The sequence below is a fragment of the Chamaea fasciata genome, unplaced genomic scaffold (genome assembly GCF_029207755.1).
Source record: "Chamaea fasciata isolate MVZ Bird 193981 ecotype frontalis unplaced genomic scaffold, bChaFas1.0.hap1 SCAF_6, whole genome shotgun sequence".
NCBI lineage: Eukaryota > Metazoa > Chordata > Aves > Passeriformes > Sylviidae > Chamaea > Chamaea fasciata.
The window spans coordinates 2,069,588-2,087,207 of record NW_027094091.1 but is presented as its reverse complement, the minus strand read 5'-3'; the positions used below and the strand labels follow the sequence as shown (position 1 = coordinate 2,087,207).

At 46.2% G+C, this 17,620-nt stretch overlaps 1 long non-coding RNA gene across 2 annotated transcripts; it reads right to left on the bottom strand.

The window, feature by feature from the left end:
* Nucleotides 1-933: 933 nt before the first annotated feature.
* LOC136290486 (uncharacterized) lies at nt 934-5,903 on the bottom strand. Of its 2 annotated transcripts, XR_010721146.1 has the most exons (3): nt 5,648-5,903; nt 3,936-4,026; nt 934-1,878 (listed from the first exon to the last, which is right to left on the bottom strand). It is a non-coding gene; the product is annotated as an uncharacterized lncRNA (long non-coding RNA). The 2 variants fall into 2 exon arrangements; XR_010721147.1 differs by lacking the exon at nt 3,936-4,026.
* Nucleotides 5,904-17,620: the final 11,717 nt, after the last annotated feature.

Sequence of the window (17,620 nt, the reverse complement as noted above, 5' to 3'; positions counted from 1 at the left end):
ACTCTTCAGGTGATGTTTCACCTGATGGGACAGAGCAGGAGTTTCAATAACATCTCCCCCAGGGGCCATTCCCCTCACTAAAGGCAGGAAAGCAACGCAGAGGTGTGGGAGCGAGAGGAAACAAAAATATCTGCACGAATCAAGAGCAAGCAAATCCCAGTACCTGCCAGCGTAGGAAGAGCAAAGACAAGGTTGGAGCTGCATCACATCAGTCACTTTTATCTTTTATCTGCACCCACCTTTGACCTAGGGCTGCCCTGGCCAAGCCCAGGCAGACGCCGACAGCACCAAGGTCTTGCCCACATCAGCCTTGCCAACCACGAGCCTGTGCCCAATTTGTCTGTGCCAGCCTTGCAACTTTGCAAAGTCATGAGAACCCAGCGACCTGCCTGCCTTTTATTTTATCAGAGAAATGCCTGTCCCAGTGCACGGGGTTAAGATTCCAGCCACGATCAACGTGAGTCAACACCAGCAGCGGAGCAAAGCCGAAGAGCGAAGAGCACATATTTTCTCAGCCCTCTCAGATTCAACAACTGCTCTCAGTTTACACAGCAATTATTCAAATCTCATTTGTCACACTGAAAAAGGAAAAAAAAAAAAAAAAAAAAAGAAAGGCAGCAAGAAAGCCACAAGCTGGGTGCTCAGTGCAGGCCAGCTTTCCCTGTGAGCCTTCTCATCAGGTTTTGAAGCTCAGCTGGCTCCAAAATCCAATTTCAGAGCAATTTCAATATGTTGTGTTGCTGCATAATCAGTGCAGCATCATTAAGAGGAAGACAGGAGTTTATTTTCTTTTTGAATCGGGATTTTTTTTTTTTTTCCCCTCCTAGATGAGTTTTGATATCATGCTTAGCAGGGAACCAGAGATAAGCCCCGTGCCGGGTGAGAGCTCTGATGTTTTTACAAAGCATCTTTCATAAGGCAGCGAGGCAGACGTTAAACAGGAAGCGTTTATTGACTTTAAACTCACTCCATAAAACATTTACAGGGACAAGAGGAGAGACAGGAGCTCCCAACAACCCAGTTAAAACAAAGATGAGGCCGTATATTGTTCCAGATCTCAAACACTCCAGGCTTTAACGCTGCAACAACACTCCTGGGAAAAATGAAACAAATGGAGCCCAGTCAGGGCTTCCTAATCCTCGGCCGTTCAGGTCGCAGTTATCTCCCATTGTCCTTTAGGTAATGGGTAGGAAAAAAAATCACTTCATTATGGCGAAAATGGCCATGGAAATGTTACAAAAAGAGCAGGTGGAGGGGAAAGAGGAGCTGAGCCACCCACTTACTGCAGGGTTTCGAAGACTTTGGAGGAAAGCTGAAGACTCCGTTTTCCAAGGGAACCAAGAAGGCAATTGGAGCCAGTCTGGCACTTGATCAGCACCATGTGAAATCAGCAGAAATTGGTCCTCAACAGGCATTCCCCCAGAGGGACATTAAAGGTCCAGAGCCTTCAGCCTCCTTATACACCTGGCTCCGATTTCAATCAACACCCCTCCTCAAAAAGGTCCTTAAAATGTTCCGATATCCTTCAGCTACAAGCTTTGGTGATCTTTTCATCACCAACTATTAGTACAGAAGGTCTGTCTAGATAAATTTTTTCTTATAATTTTTAAACTTTTTTTTCCTTATTAAGTTGACAAAGGAGATGTTCTTTGCTGGCATCCAGTGGTGCAACCCACTCCCAGTCTAGCAGGGAAGTGTGGAAATCCCCAGACCTAATTAAAGGCGTTTCCCATGAAATATGACATCCCAGGAAGTACCTCAGATGCTCTTGGCCACCACGCTAATTGCATCCCTACCTCCTTCTGAGGTTGCTGACAGAGGCCACGTCTCAGATCCCTCTTCGCTGCCTTCCTCGTGCTGATCCAATCATGCTCGTTGCTTAATTGGATTGAAACAATTGAGATGTTTAATTAAATTGGAGAAGTGGCTCCTGACCAGCCCTCAGCTGAGGGGCTCAGACACTTCCCACTGTCATTTTTGGGGCCACAGGAGGCCGGGCACCGTGAGCAAAGATGCTGAGAAAGCCTTTTACAGGTATTCCACTTGAAACATCGTATTTCGGATTGCTCTGCAGGCTCCTGCGTGTTATTAATCCACCCCTTGCCTCAGTGGATGCAGCCCCACACCAGCAGGCACTACATTTTTCAAAACATATCCATTTCTTCCTAACCCAGTGCAGATTTCTGTGTTTTGTTCTATTCATTAGCTGCAAATGAAGGAAGGGCTGCTACAGTCACACAACGATTTAAAAAAAAAAAAAAAAACAACAAAAAACACAAAAACAAGCGAAAACCAACAATGCCTGACATCTGGAGGCTTTGGCCTTTATTCCAGTGATGGGAACAGCTGATGTCATTTTCTTTTTTGTTCTGGGAACATCCATCCATGAGTTCCAACTGCACAGAACTTTTTAGGAAGAGCCACGTGGAGATGAGAAAACCCCGGGCACGAGGAGGACTCAGCCCTTGCCAGGGCTTAGGGGGAGATGCCTGGAGGGACCTCCAAGCTGTTCTGCCATAGAATTCCCACAGCAGACTCAACTCCCATCTTGTCCACACACCAGGTGCGTGGTTGGAGACTCCTCACTGAAAAGAAAGCCACACAGCACTAGAGGTGCTGAGCCATCATTCCCAATCCCTCCTTTCCACAGAAAACCAGCTCCCTCCTTGGGAATTCCCCACTTTAATAAATAAAACAAGAATGAAAAAGATTTGTGAAGTCACTTTTAATAACAAACAGAAGGATGTGGGGTTTTTTTTCCAAAGAACCAACAGTCTGAGGTCTCATGAGAACACCTCCCTCCACTTTTACCCAGACCAGAACCTAAAAAGTGTTTCTCACTCTTCTCCTATTAAAAAACCCCACCCTGTCCCAGTTTCCTCCAAACCAATTTCAAGGTATCTCACACCAGTCCAAGGGGCAACACCAGGAGACAAATAATAGTCCCAGGAACAGCTTTGATGTGATGGGATTCCCTCTTGTCCTCTGTATTACAGTTCTCTCCTCTTTCCAGACCTTTGGCTAACCTGGAGCTCATCTCATCCCCATTCATTTGGTAACACAGGCAAGGAGGTTTCCAACACCCACCCTTGGTCTTGCCAGGAAAAAATCCTTCCCTGGGCTAGAAATCCAGGAAGTCACTGAGACTCCAGCTTCACTTCCTTCCCTGCCTCCACTTTGCTGGAGGGGCTTGGGATTAAAGATCCCCACTTCCCCAGAAATGTTATTTACAGAAGTAACTGGAATGAATCATCTGGATTTGGTAGAACACAAATGCCTTTGGGCCGTCTACTCCCATTAAATACAGTTAAGATTGGCCAGGGAGGTTAACAGGAGACAATTTGGGATTTGGCTTTTTGAGGGTGGGTGATGGAGGCCAAGAAAAAAAGCAGGTGATGCACAGGCCTTGTACCATCAAGGCATTATTTTAGGCCAGAGGTTCAATTTTGGTCTGTTTCTAAGGAAAACCTTTGCAGCAGAGAGGGGCTACACCCATGGTCACCCTCCCAAACCAGAAACCGTGAAGCTCAGGGTTGAAATCCACCCTTTATCCAAAGTTTTTGCAGGAAAGGGAGCCCAACTGGGCACATTTAAGTAGAAGATTCCCCATCACAACTTCCCTGAGGGAGCTCCTCCATCACAACTGATTTATGGAAGGGAAAATTGTCTTTTCTGCTCCCTTGGGGATCCCACCTGAGTCCCATCCTCCCAAAATATGGGGACAGACACAGGAGATATTCACTGGGAGGGAACAAGGCCCTCAGCAGGGAGGCTGTTCAATATTCTGGGTCGGTTCCACAGCTCACAGCTGCTCAGCAAATTAATTATTGCTTTGAAGATCAAACTGTGGGCAAGTTCAGGGCCACATTTTCTCCCAGGCCATGCAGAGAGAGGTTTTACAGCTCCTGGGAGGATGACAAGGGCACTTTGCTCACCTACAATTTTTCCCCAGCCAGAGCAGAGGACACAGGGATAAGTCAAGGTCCCTGGGAAGGAGTTCAGGTGCCTCTTTTTGAGAATAAAGTCCTAAGCAGAAAAAAACCAACCAACAATAAATAAATAAATACAAACAAAAACCTAAAAATAAATAAATAAATAAATAAATAGATAACACAAACCCACAAAATCCCCACAAACAAACTGAGAAAAAAATCATCCAAAACTGAGTTTTGGCTGGGTGGCTTGCAGAATAAATCTGAGCTCCAGAGCAGGAGACACACAGGTGGGCACAGGAATAACTCAATACTTGCTGCTTGATAAAACACACCCAAGCCTCTCCAGAACGCATCTCTCACTTCCTTTTAGATAGGAAAGCCACATCAACAGATGTGGAATCCAGATCCTCAGGAGCTGGGGGTATTTTCCTAGACCTGCCAGGGGATTTTTTTTCCATAAGAGCTCACCTAAATTTGTACCCTAGACTGAAGACATTGATTGAAAAAAGGGACCAGAAATTCAACCCTCTTCTACTCGAAAGTTCCCACCTGGTGGTTTCCCACATCCCTCATTCTTTCCCTTCAGAGGAAAGCGTCCATCAAGATCTGTGCAGGAGAAACAGCACCTAGAGGGGAGAAAGCACTCCCAAACCAACCAATTTTCCCATTTCTCACCACCAGCACTCATTCAAAGGGGCTCTTCAGCCAGAGGCCAAAGTCAGTGGAATAATCATCACACAGGATCTGTCCCCATCCTCCCTTCATCTCTCCCATCTCCTGGAAGCTGCTCCAAGCCCCTCAGGGAGGCTTCACACAGGTTTTGGCCTCATCCCTGGTGATGAGGAGCTCACAGCTCCCTTCACACCTGGTTCATTTCATCCCTGTCCAGCCCAGGCTCTCATTAGGAATTCTGTGGAATCCTCACCCTTGGCTTCTCCTGGGGAAGGGAATCTTCCTCCCTTCAGCTCATCCCTCACCCTGCCCACAAACTTCTGCTCCCACATCAGGCGCCAGGAGTTTTCTTGGCCCCTCCTTCCAAGAGCAGCACGGGAATTTCTTCCCAGAAGCTCCTGGCAGCAGCTTCCCTTTCCTCCCAGGGAGCACACCTGGAAATGCCACAGCTCCAGGGGGAAGGGACACAACCTTTCACCACCTTGGCTTCCCCCCTGTCCCAGCTGTGCTGGAGCCTCTCTGCCAGTGGGGTTTCATTAATTAAAAACACAAGTTTGCTACAGGATGCTCAACAGGGCGGGGTGTGGTTTGTTGGTTTTTGGTTTTTTTTTTTAATAGCAGCTTGATAGTGGAAGACCTTTCAAGGAATCCACACCTCTTACCTCAGCCTCTGGGTTCCAGGGGAATAAATTTAGGTCTCACCTCTGTCCCTTTCATTGTTTCACACCATCCCAGAGCTTTGCTCGTTCACCCTCCTCCCTTTACAGCGAGGTCTCCACAGTCAGCACCCCTGAGTGTTGCTCTTACTTAGAAAAGGCAACCAGGACTCCTCAAGAACAAATTTTAAAAAACCTTAAATCCTTAAAAATCAAAATAAATTCATAAAACCCAAACAGAAGCCTTTCAGTGAGCTGCTCAACAGTTTTCAACTTCACTTGCATCACCTCCCTTGCCTCCTTTTACTCCAAACAGCCACAAAGAGACAAAAATAATTGGCAGAAGACAAAATTAATCAGCCTAAGACAAAAATCAGAACTCACCTTGCTGGACAGAGAGCCCATTTCCATGAGGCAGAACCTCCTTGGACTCACTTCTCATCTTCCCAGGGCTCAGGGGGGGTGGAGGATGCAGCCCTATCCCTCTCCTCCTTTTCTGCTGCCTCTCAGAGGGGTCACCCCATTCTTCACCACAAATCCTGGAAAAAACAGCTCCTCCCCACCCCGGAGAAGAGGGCACACAGCAAAGAGGTCAGGGCCTCTAATGAGGGTGGAAAGGAAAACAAGCTCTCCACCCACCCTCCCCTTTACCCTCAGCCACTTCCCATAAAATCATTTACACTTTGAGGTGGGGGAAGCTCCTCAGCTGCCTGGGCTGAAGCTGAATGGTCCAACAGCCCTGGAATGACCAGCCTGGGGAGGTTAATATTCAATTATTTAATGTTAAGGCAGTGTTACCCCATCCAGGCAGGGAGAAGGATCTCTGAGGAGCAGCTGGTGATGTTCAGTTTGATTTTCTGGGGGTGATGTTCAGCTGCTGCTTCCTGAAATCCTCCTGGAGTTTGGAAACACCCCTGGGGCAGGATGAGACAGGGGCACTGGCGTGGAGAGAGGTTGCACAGGTGATGATGGGGAAAATGGGCAGAAAAAGGGCTTTTTTTGCCAGGAGTTCTTCCTCCATGGATTGGAGATGCTGAGAAAAGCCACAGGGAGTGATAACTGAGGTGATCAGCCTCCGAAAGGTCTGGGAGCTGTGGCTGTGAGGTGTTTTGGGGACTCCCTAATAGGAACAGCTTAAAACGTGTGGTTAGGTTTGCTTTTAGTTCTTAATTCCCCATTTTTTCTCAGTGTTATCCCCAAGGGATGCTCCTGTGGGTCGTAGTGAGGATGTCTGATAAAGGCCCACACTCCTGATGCTTCCCAAGAATGAATTTTTGCCCTGATATTCTTCATACTTTGTCTCCTGATAAATAAAATGGGAAATTTCAAGGAATCATATTAAAAATAACTGGTCATTGTCACTTACAGACTCCATATCTCAGGCAGAGGCTTTAATCTCATATTTTGAGGAGAGGAAAAAAAAAACCCCAAAAAACCACACCCAAGCACCTATTTGGGTGACATTAAATGACACAAAATCTCATACTTCTGTGTTATGGGACCTAAGGGTGTGTTAGTAGGTGCAAATGTCCATCACCTGCTCCTTACCCTGAGTCTGAAAAAATACTCAAAAACCTTCCTTGCAATTGCAAAGCTTTATCACAACTGTGTTTTGACCTCTCTTCGCTTTGATCTGCTCAGATATCAGAGCCTTCCACTGGATGAAAGTTTTTTGGGGGTTTTTTGTGTTATCCTCAGTGTAAGTTTTTTTTATCATTCCAATTTTGCTTCCTGCAGGTGATTCCATGTCCCTGCATGAGCTGATCCCTCGACTGGCACCTCCCTGGCTGAGCATCTGTGCCCAGGGATGGGGAGGGCACATCCTCCGAGCCCTTGGCTTGGCAGAACAACCTCTAATTAATGAGAAATGCAAGAATTCCACTGTGAAAATAGTTTCCACCCAGCATGGAAATGAGCTCAGCTCTGGAGCACGCTGGCCCTGACAGCTGGGGGTCATTTGCAGTGGGGTGGTTGGGCTCAAATCAGAGATCAGGTCACTCCTCCAGGGGGATTTCCTCTGGCTGGTCTCCCTTTCAGTCCCTGTTTGGGGTCTGTCTTGCAGTTTTCCATGGTAAGACCAATAACCTCATGGGAACGTAATCAGTGTGAAAAGTGGAACACCTTTCCTTCAAGAGTCTGTCTGAAGATGCCATCACAGATCTCAGCGGCTCTGCTGGGACCAGAGCAGAATTATGGCCTATTTAACCCTTCTCACATAAAACCAGATTGAAATCAAATAGTTCTGTCAATCCCTGCACGTGGATGTTGCTTTCCTATGGGTTTGAGGTCAGGTCTTGCTGCCCACGTGAGCATCCCGTGGGATGTGTAGGAGATTTCTGAGATCTTTCACCTCTGCTCAGGTGTCTGTTCTTGTGAAACTTGAGAAAATCAGTAGTTTTGAGGCTCTGGAATTGGAGAAAGGGGTAAAAGGTTGCACCAGGGAGGAGTGGGACAGGAATAACCTCTACATCCACACATCACACCCCGTTGTGTTAGGAAAGTACTCTGATGTTTCCTGTTTTTCATTTTCTACACCAACAACATCATTGCTTCCTGCTGGTGGTGCCTGGAAACTGCTCCTATTTGCCCCTGTAATGACAAGAATAAACATCTTTGCAGCAGAGAGAAATGAGAATTGGCTGAAGGCACGTTTAGCACCTTCAGCAGGACAGAGGGGAGCCACAGCCCCAGTCCCACCCTGCTCTCTGCAGGCACATGAAACACATTCTGCTGAAGCTGATATTTGCAGGGATTTCATCCAAAAATGCAGCAGACTTTATATTTATTATTCTTCTTATTTGGGGCACTCCAATGGATTTTTTTGGTTCATCCCAGTTCTGAGATCAACGAAATAATTCACTGATTTTTTATTACCGGGTAATGAGGGAAACAGGCAGAGGATTTTTAATTTTCTTTTTCCCCCTGGAAGCCGGTTTCCTAAGGAAATGAGGCCTATTCCATCAATCTGTGTGGAGGGAGAGGTCAAACAGTCACAGTCTCAGGGAGCGCTGCCTGCTGAAGGTGCCACATTTCTGAGGTGAGGTGTGGGAACAGACAGGGGCTCCTTTCCTCTCCTCTGCAGCTCAGCACTTGTGAGACAGAGCCTGGGGGTATGGAGCCAACACTGGCTGAACCTTGGAGGCTTCAAAAACACAACGTTCTTTACAGACAGTTGGGAGTGAGCACTTTATTGAGGACATCAAGCCTTTTATGGACCTTCGGGAAGCCACACGGAGCAATGTCATTGTCAGTCATAAGGAGAACTTCCAATGGATCTCTAGTGTAGCTTAGCTCAGCCATGAGACTCTTATCCACGTGATAAGGACGGGAGTTAAGCTTTCTGTCATTCCCTGAACTCCTCTTTTCCCTCTTCAGCTTCGCTGCACTGCCCCTGGAACGGATAAATCCCGGGAGCTCCCTGAAGGAGAGGCACTCAAGCACTTAAGAGCAATGCACATTTACAAAAACTGGATCCCGTAATAGCTCCCCGTGCATGCAAGGCCATCATCTCAAATGGCAACAGCACAAGACAAGTTAATAATAGTCATTGTTCCAAGATTAAATTAGGTAGACAGGAATGATTTTTGCAAGATTCATAATGGGTTTAATGATACTATTTAGTTACCAAGAACAATATATCTTTTCTATTCATGAGTTCCTGGAAATCAAGGATGGTGGGGTTGTAAAATACGTTTTTAAAGGCAGGGTTGTGAGCTGCAGCCGCTCTGAAAGTTGGTTGTATATTATCTTGAATTGTCTTTATCCAGTAAGGAGGAGCAAGACGTGGATGGGGACGGTGAGTCTGTGCATGGCATCTTGGGGAAATTTGGCTTTTGAGCCAGGAGCCAGACTCTGGAGGGATTTGAGGCTGACTCAAATCCCAGAAAACACTTGCAGCCACCTTGCTGTCATTGCTTTAGAGGAAGTGGTGCCATCATGACACAGTTTGATATCAATGCATCAGGATATCCTGGACTTATCCAGCAGCTGGCCAGTCCCACTTGAGTCTCCCAGTGTGGCCCTCAGGACACCCTGAGGGTGACATTTCACCTCACCAGATGTGGTGGCAGAAAGGGCCCAAGGCTGGAAGCGAGACAGGAGAGCAGTGCTCTCAAACTGGACTTGCTTAGGGCCACGAAAACTGGGACAGATTGAGTGCCCTGCACCAGAGGAAACAATTTTTTCTTGTGAACTGTCAGCAGAGGCCTTTTCCTAGAAATTCTGCAGTGTTTTGTGCTGTGCATTCTCTCTGAACCCATAAAACACCAGAGGATCTCCAGCTGGAGTGACGCCGCTCGGTCACAGCGTTTGGCAACGTTCTGGCTCTGCTGGGAATTATTTCAAAAGGCACTTTGCCATGGAAATGCACGCTGGGGTGGCCTGCAGCAACAACAGATGGACATGGCATCACATCAAACCAGGCTTGAGGGCTTTTTCCTCACGCTGGTCCCAGTTAGAGCCACCTGAATTCACGGCTGGGTGAACCAGCAGACACACACTGGGTTGGATGCTCCACCAGTACGAGCCCAGTTGGGTGAGAGCTGAGGAAAAGTATTTAGGAAGAAGCACAGAATGTCTGGAAGAGCAGCTCACGGTGTCCCCACGATGTCAGATCCCCTGACAGGACAGCCAGGTCAGTGTTGAGACCCAGCTTTATCAAGGGACCACAATGACTTCTGTGCCGAAAAGCTGGGATTGTGCAGGTGGATTTCCCAAGGCAGGTGTTTTTTAGGGAACTGAGCATCTATTCTTGGCAAAAATGCAGCAGGAGGGAAGGAAAAGCGACAGGGCTGAGACTGATGAGGAGCACAAGAGACACAAGCCCTGACTTTGGAGCGGAGAAACAATCTCCATGTGGTTTGGAGATGCAGAGAATGACAGAGAAACATCTGTGACTCCCAAAGTCTTCCTTTCATCACCTTTCAACACATTTTGCCAAGATTTTGACAACATTTGTCCCAGTTCGCAGCCTGGTGGGGGCTGGGAGTGAAGACACCCAGCTTTCAGCTCCTTATGGGAGCTCACACCTTCTCCCAAGAGCAAAACCAACTTGTTTGTATTCTAGGAACCCAAATAAACATTTTCATGGAAAGCTGCTGGCTGAACACGTCAGTGGGGACATCTCCTCACGCCACCCTTTCCTGGCAGGATCAGAGGATGTTGTATAAGACTGTGTGGAGAACTCCTTTTCTAATTTCATGATTAGATTGAAGCATATCATTCCAAAGCTGCTTACAATAGGAAAAAAAGAATTACAGAGAGGAAGTTACAATAAAATTGTTCCTGACAACATGCACAGGAGGGTGTAACCCTCTCATGGTGGGGGTTTTGAGGTTGTCCTGTGCAGGGCCAGGATTTGGGCTTTATGATCCTTGTGGGTCCCTTCCAACTCAGAATATTCAATGATTCTACAAAAAAACTTACTTTTTTTTTTCCACAGCCAAGAATTTTATTTGATTTTATTTTCTGTGGTAGGGAAGTCGCTTCAGCCATCAACTGCTGAGCCCTTTCAGCAGAGTCCAAACTGAGCAATTTCAGCTGATTGTTTTTGACTGAATACCTTTTAAGAACTTGCCCTTTTTCCAGTGAGGGCTACGCCCAAATTTTAGTAGGTAATATGGAATTTCATTTTAGAGAAGGCAAGGAGGCAACAACACTCAGGAGGCGCTGGTGGGAGCAGCCCTGTGCTAACTCTGTCCCCAAATTCACTGGGGCTGTTGGAAATATCAGTAATGCAGAAGGCACTGGAAAGGTGAAGGATATTATCCCAGAGAGTGCTCACAGGGTAGATTTGCAGGCAGAAGTGGGGGAATTTTTTCTAAAAGTCACGTGCGCCATGTCTCACCACAGCTGCCCCTTACTGGGGTGGAACTTCCCACCCCAACCCTGCAGCTCAGAGCTCTGCATGCCTGAATCTCTCTCTGTGCCGTATGAATGTTATCCTGCAGTGGGTTGATTAAATGTTATTAAAAGAAACCATTTCATCCCTAGTGGGAAAAAAAAATAAAAAGAAGAATAAAGAAGAATTTGTCAAACCTATTTAAATCTGCAGTCGCTGCTTGAGAAGAGTTTAAGGAGCCAGCTGGAAATCCTTCAGGTGTTGATGGCAAGAGCTCATTTGTGATGTCCCAGAAAGCAGTGACCACAAAGAGTTACAGAAGGTTTGGGAACCCGCAGCATTTCTATTTGAGGCTGTATTAACCTCCTTGAGAACAATAATCACATTCCATTTCTCCCCACTGCTTTTTGGTTCTTATTAAGACTCCCTCTACGATCTTATCTTTTCTATTGATTTGTGAAATCATATCTATCAATCTGATAAGCAAATAAAAGCAGGTGTTGTCCTGGCAGGGGTAGGAGAAAGCAGGGAACAATTCCAAGATGTGCTCAGCGGTTTGGCACAGCCAGGTCTAACATCTCCTGGCCCTCACAGCCTTTGGTGAGCTTTGGGTGAGGCTCTGCCCTCAAGAAAATGGAATTCCCCTGCTCAGTGATACGAGGGTCACTCAGGTGCACCGTGGCAGAGGAGAGAAATCATTTTATTAGGGGAAAAAAACCCACAAGAAATAAGTTTTTCTTTATTTTACACAATCAATCAACGTGGCAGTCAATGCCACTCTGCCCTTTGGGTGGGGTTTTAAATCCCCCATCTGAACTGGAGCAACAAGCCCTGGTGAGCTGCTCTCCCTGCAGTCAAAGCTGCGCCAAGGGAAATACAGGCTGGATATCAGGAAAAAGTCTTTTACAGAAAGGGTAATAAAGTATTGGAATGGTCTACCTGGGGAGGTGGTGGATTCACCATCTCTGCATGTGTTAAAGAAAAGACTGGATGTGGTACTTGGTGCCAGGGTTTAGTTGAGGTTATGGTTGGGTTGGACTTGATGATCTCGGAGGTCTCTTCCAACCTAATGATTCTGATTCCCCAGGCTGTATCCATGTTCAGGATGGCCCTGGATGTGGAAGATTTTGGGAATCTTCACAGATTCAGCACAGAACAGCATCATCACCTCGTGTGTCCTTGCACGGTAAACTTCCCTGCAAGGGAGCCTGAGCTCAGTCTGCAGCTGGAGCAGCAGCTCTGGAGCTCCCAGTTAAACAAAGCTGGGAGCACTGGGAACAGAAATTCAGGAACAACACTCAGTTCACCCTGGTGATCAAGCTAATCATCAGGCAGTGGAGCCTGCCTCTGCTGGGAGGTTTCCTCAGTCCCGGGGTTATTCCTGATGGCATTTGCGATTTTCCCATTTTCCGTCTGAGGTGGCTTTCACCGGGAACTGGAGTGACAAGACAAGGGGAATGGGTTCAAACTGAAAGAGAAGGAATTTAGATTAGAAGTATAGAAGAAATTCTGCCTGAGGATGGTGAGGCTCTGGCACAGGGTGCCCAGAGAAGCTGTGGCTGCCCCTGGATCCCTGGAAATGTCCAAGGCCAGGTTGGACGGGGCTTGGAACAAACTGGGCTAGTGGAAGTTGTCCCTGCCCATGGAAGGAGCTGGAATTAGATGTCTTTAAGGCTTCTTCCAGCCCAAACATTTCCATGATTCTGATTTTTCCACTCATCTCCACTGAGTTGGCAAGAGCCAGCACAGCAGAGATGTCAGCACAGGGCATCCTCCCTTGAGCAAGGGGGATTTTCTGGGTTGCAGGGGGCACTTTGGTGTTCTCCCCACAGTAACTGAAGCCAGATAAAATGGAATGGGAAATGAAGTCTCTTTTTTTTTTTTTTTTCATATTGGAAGTAAAATCCTCTGAGGGCAGTGGAGTTCTCTCTTGATTCACTTCTGGAGTTCAAAGCTAAATGTTTTTCTGCAAGAGACGCCCTGGACAAACACAAGCTCTGAGTCTACCTTACAAAGGCTAACAGGGTGAAGTGAAAAGGGCTCTTCCATACAGGAGTTCAGGTCTCCTTCATTTAATACTCTTGTCCAGCCTTAACAATTGCCGTTTTATTGATTTAAGGGAAGTAGCAAAGAACATGTGGGCAGCTTGTGTATTTCCTGATCCTGTCTCACAAATCAGGAAAAAAAGGTTAATTTTCATTCAGGAAAAATGACATCTTTAAACTGAAGTAAAATTATTTTTTAAAGGAAAAAAAAAATCAGGGAAATAATAAAGCCAGAAAAGGCTCCCTTTTTTGCATTAAAGCTCATGTTGGACTCTTGTTGCCTTTCAGATCTTTTTTGTAAAGATTTGGGCAAGGTTTCATGATGACCACAGAGCTCAGGGCCAAGGCTGTAGGCACAAGGTTCCGGAAAACAAGATAATGAACCAAAGTTCTGTCAAGAGGCACCTGACCTTTCCCAATCCCAAAGGAATTGTCCACTGAGATGCTGGAGCTACAATTCCTCCCAAGGTAAACATCAGATGGGAGAAGATGAAAGGATGACAAAAGTTGCCCTCAGGCTCTGAGGGGAGAGTTTGAAAAGGAGTTTTTCCTAAGTTGTTTGATGATTTCCTCCATCACAGAGGAACAGAGTGACCTGCAAAGGTCAGCAGGGTAGGACTGATAAAAAAGGACAAACTTCAGGGTCTGTGTGAGGGAGACACTGGTGAACATGACCTGTAGCTGCCAGAAGGACACATAAAGCTCTCTCTGCATCACAGGAAGGGGAGGTGTTGATGTCCCCATCCCTGGAGGTGTCCCAGGAAGGACTGGAAATGGCACTCAGCGCTCTGGTGACAAGGTGATGATGGATCAAAGGTTGGGTTCAATCATCTTGGGGGTCTTTTCCAGCCTAAATTATTCTGTGATTCTGCAATCACAGAGGTTGCAGCCTGGGCTCGGAGCAGCCCAGTTTGCCATGCCAAAGCTCCCACCAGGAGCTCCAATAATGGGCTCAGCTCCCTCACACGGCCATGCTGGGTCTGGGTCTGCAAGCAGCAAACTCAGGAGCCTCGACATCCCTGGGAAGTCATGTCTGGAGGACATGTGGCAGCCCTGTGTCCATGTCCTTGGTCCTGGGGACAGCAGGTACTGCCAGGCAGAGCTCCACACTCCACTGTTCTCCAGCGTAAGATTTGACTGTCCTTTGCACCTACGACTTCCAAAATTCCCAGGGGAATTCCCAGAGTGGCCCTGCCTTTGAACTTGGAGCTGTGAGCTCAGAGCATGTGAAACCAAACTGTCTGTGTGGCGTTTCTCCCTTCCACAAATCATCCCAGGGCTCTTCCAGCCCTTTCCACTGCCGACACTTCCCACAAGCTGTGCCTCCCTGAACTTCAAACCACCCTCCAGTGCTGGTTTCAGGACTCAGCCTGGTCCTTCCATCCCTACTTCATGTTTCCATGCCGTGTTCACATCCATCCTTTGGTCCTCAAAACAGCGGTGGGAGCCTAGATCCAGATGGTTCCCACCACACCCCCAAATTCCCAAAGCCCTTGCCCTTGGATTTTTGCTGTCTTTTCTCATACTTGGCCGTGTTCAGCTTCATCCTCATCGCGTGTCAGCGAATGAATCAACATTTTTCTGCACTGCACAATTCCTTCCTCCATCGTTTATGACTTCCCTGATCTCTGGGTCACCTGGAAGGTTTTATCAGCAGCCAGTGAGTGGTGTTGTCTTCAGGTCATCAACTCAAAAGTTAAAGAGCATTTGGCCCTACCCTAGTGGGAACATGGTCACTACTTTAATTACTGCCTTTACAATTACACTTTGAATCCCATTAATTAGCAGCTTTGAGAGCTATTTATTGTCTTCCTTGGTCACAATTGCTACTCAAACTAAAACCAGGACTAACTTAAGGCACCACTTTCTGTATCTTTTTGACAAGATCTTTAAGATCAAGCCCGTCACAATTCTGAAAATCTTCATAATCCTATTTTTATTAGGTACCACATTCACTTGACAGCATTACTACTTTGTCTTACTTTTGTTACCCTCCTTCAATTTCCTTCCTCTATTAATTATTTTCCCCAAATTTATTGCGTCCTGTGTGAGATTATGTATTTTTTAGCCTGGGATTAATGCCAGACCAAGGGACATACACTTTCCTAGCATATCCCATTTACCTTTTGGAAAACACAGTTATGACTTTAGCCCAGCTCTCATTCAGAACCACCCAAACCAAATTTAAAAAAAAAAAAAAAAAAAAAGTCATTTCTGTTCCAGAGACCCCCTCAGGATGCTCTTTGAAAACTCTTGGGTTCCATTAGAGCTGTGCGAGTCAAGAATTAATGGTTGTTGCCCCAGCCCCCCTTCACCATCCAGGCTGGGATTCCATCATCTGGCTGTTCTTAATGCCAGAGCAGAAATATTTAGGGAATTTTTTCTGTCTCCATCATCATCATCATCAACTTTTTTTTTTCCTCCCGTTTCAGTCTCGTAATGGCTCAATACCATTGCGAAAAAAAATTCTTGTGCCTTCAATGTCATTTGGTGCCTCCCCATTGTCCTCAGCCCTCCTGGATGTCCATCTCTCCTCAAATCTTTTCCTCTGTGGCCACAGGGCTTCCTCGGTGTAATTTGAATTTTTCAGCCACAAGAAGGACATGCAGGTGGCACCAGGTGTCCCCTTGGGGCTGTGGTGGGCTCTGTGACAGAGAATGTCACCCAAAAGCTGAACCTTCCACCTCTGCACCCTGGATTTGGTTCTCACTCCCACTCAGTCCCACCCTTGGGTGTGCTACAAGTAAACAAAAAGACCACAGGAAGAGTTTATACGTGTTCAAGTAACATTTGACCAAGCCAGAAATTTACCTCAAGGATGTGAAAAGTATTTAAGATAAAAATATTTTCTAGTTGTGGACACTGTCTTTAAAGGAAAACTGCTGAAAATAAATAATTGAATAAATAACTGCTTTTAAAACAATTGTTTTCGTCCATCTCTTTTTATTTTTATAATAATTGAATAGTTCAAGTAAAATGTGGAAAGTCCAATTTTTCATTTCTATCAGAACTCCTTAAAATTCTCACGGTATTATTGCAAGGCAAAAAAAAAAAAAAGCACTCCAAGCTCTGGTTTCAAATCCTCTTTCATCTTTGTGGGTTTTTCTGAGCCCTTTAATGCTCAGGTGGAACTGCCTCACCTCTTGCACAACCCTCAGCCTGCTATTCCCCTCTCTGGCTTGAATTAAAGCCTCCTTTTTCAGCTTCCCTCACTCAAAGCTTTCACTGATACCAAGGAAAGAAACGCTGAATAAAAGGAGTACAAAACAATGGCCAAAGTCACACATCCCACCATCCCACTAAGAGCTCTGGAGAGGTCACTTGCCTCTGCCAAAATATTCTCTACACCCCTGGATGTAAAATTTCATCTGGGTAAGGAAACAACCCTACACACGGGGTGGGGGGCAAAAAAAAATGGATAGGCATGTTTAAATTCCTTTAATTCCTTTTCTAATTAACTCGGATGTACATAACTTATTGTAAGTTTTTTATAAGATTTTCTACCTTTTGTTGCACTTGTTGCTCTTGCTGTTACTGATGTGCAGTAAAGGGTTCTCAGCCTCATTTTTTTTGCCACACGTTCTTACAACAATGACAGCTGTAAAATCAGGACTAAAGCAGGAGTGAAGTCGTGATAAAAAGAAATGAGAAAAAAATACCATTCTGAATATTAATAAACTTTTTCTTCAGCTAATTCTCAGTTTGGTTGAGAGTCACCTTTACGAGAAGAAAGAGGGTTTTTTGGGAATACAGTATTGCATAGCTCTTTCACCTCAGAGACTGGAAAACTTTTAGTTCAGGTGAAAGGCAGATAATGGGATTGGAAATGTACCTGCTCCTGAATCCTAAACAACAGACAAAGGGAAAAGAGGTGCAAGATACAAACCGAATAGAGAACATTCATCACCAATGCAGCAGAAATACAGAGCAATAGAAAATTAAAAATGTTGGTCTTAGACTAAATAAACACCAGGGTAAATGTGGAAAGGGAGGGAAGGGCTCGGCTCACACCTCTCTGGGCTTTTTCAAGCTACTTTTAAAGTACTTGGAGAAGCACAGCCACAGCAGCTCCTGTCCAAGGCCAGGGAATCATCAGGGATTCAAGGAGTGAATGCCACCAGCACAACTGCTGAGAGCTGTGTAGGAGTCTCCACCTGCTTCCACTCCCTGGCACAGCGTGGGGATGCCTTCCATGCTCAGGAGGAGAATGGGAAGGTGAGAAGGTTCCCTCTGTGCTCATTTTCCTGCCTCTCCTGCAAGGAGATGGGTCACAGAATCGTTTAGGGTGGAAAAGATCTCTGAGCTCATCGAGTCCAAGCTGTCACCCAACACCAGAGCGCTGCTTTGGTGGGCAAAACTAAACCAAGCCCAGTGGTTGTGAGAAAAAGGATGTCTCAGGCAGATGGGTGAAAATTCAGCACTCAGAGGGCAAAAATTCTGTCCACAAAGCTTTTGTCTTGTGAAAACAAATGT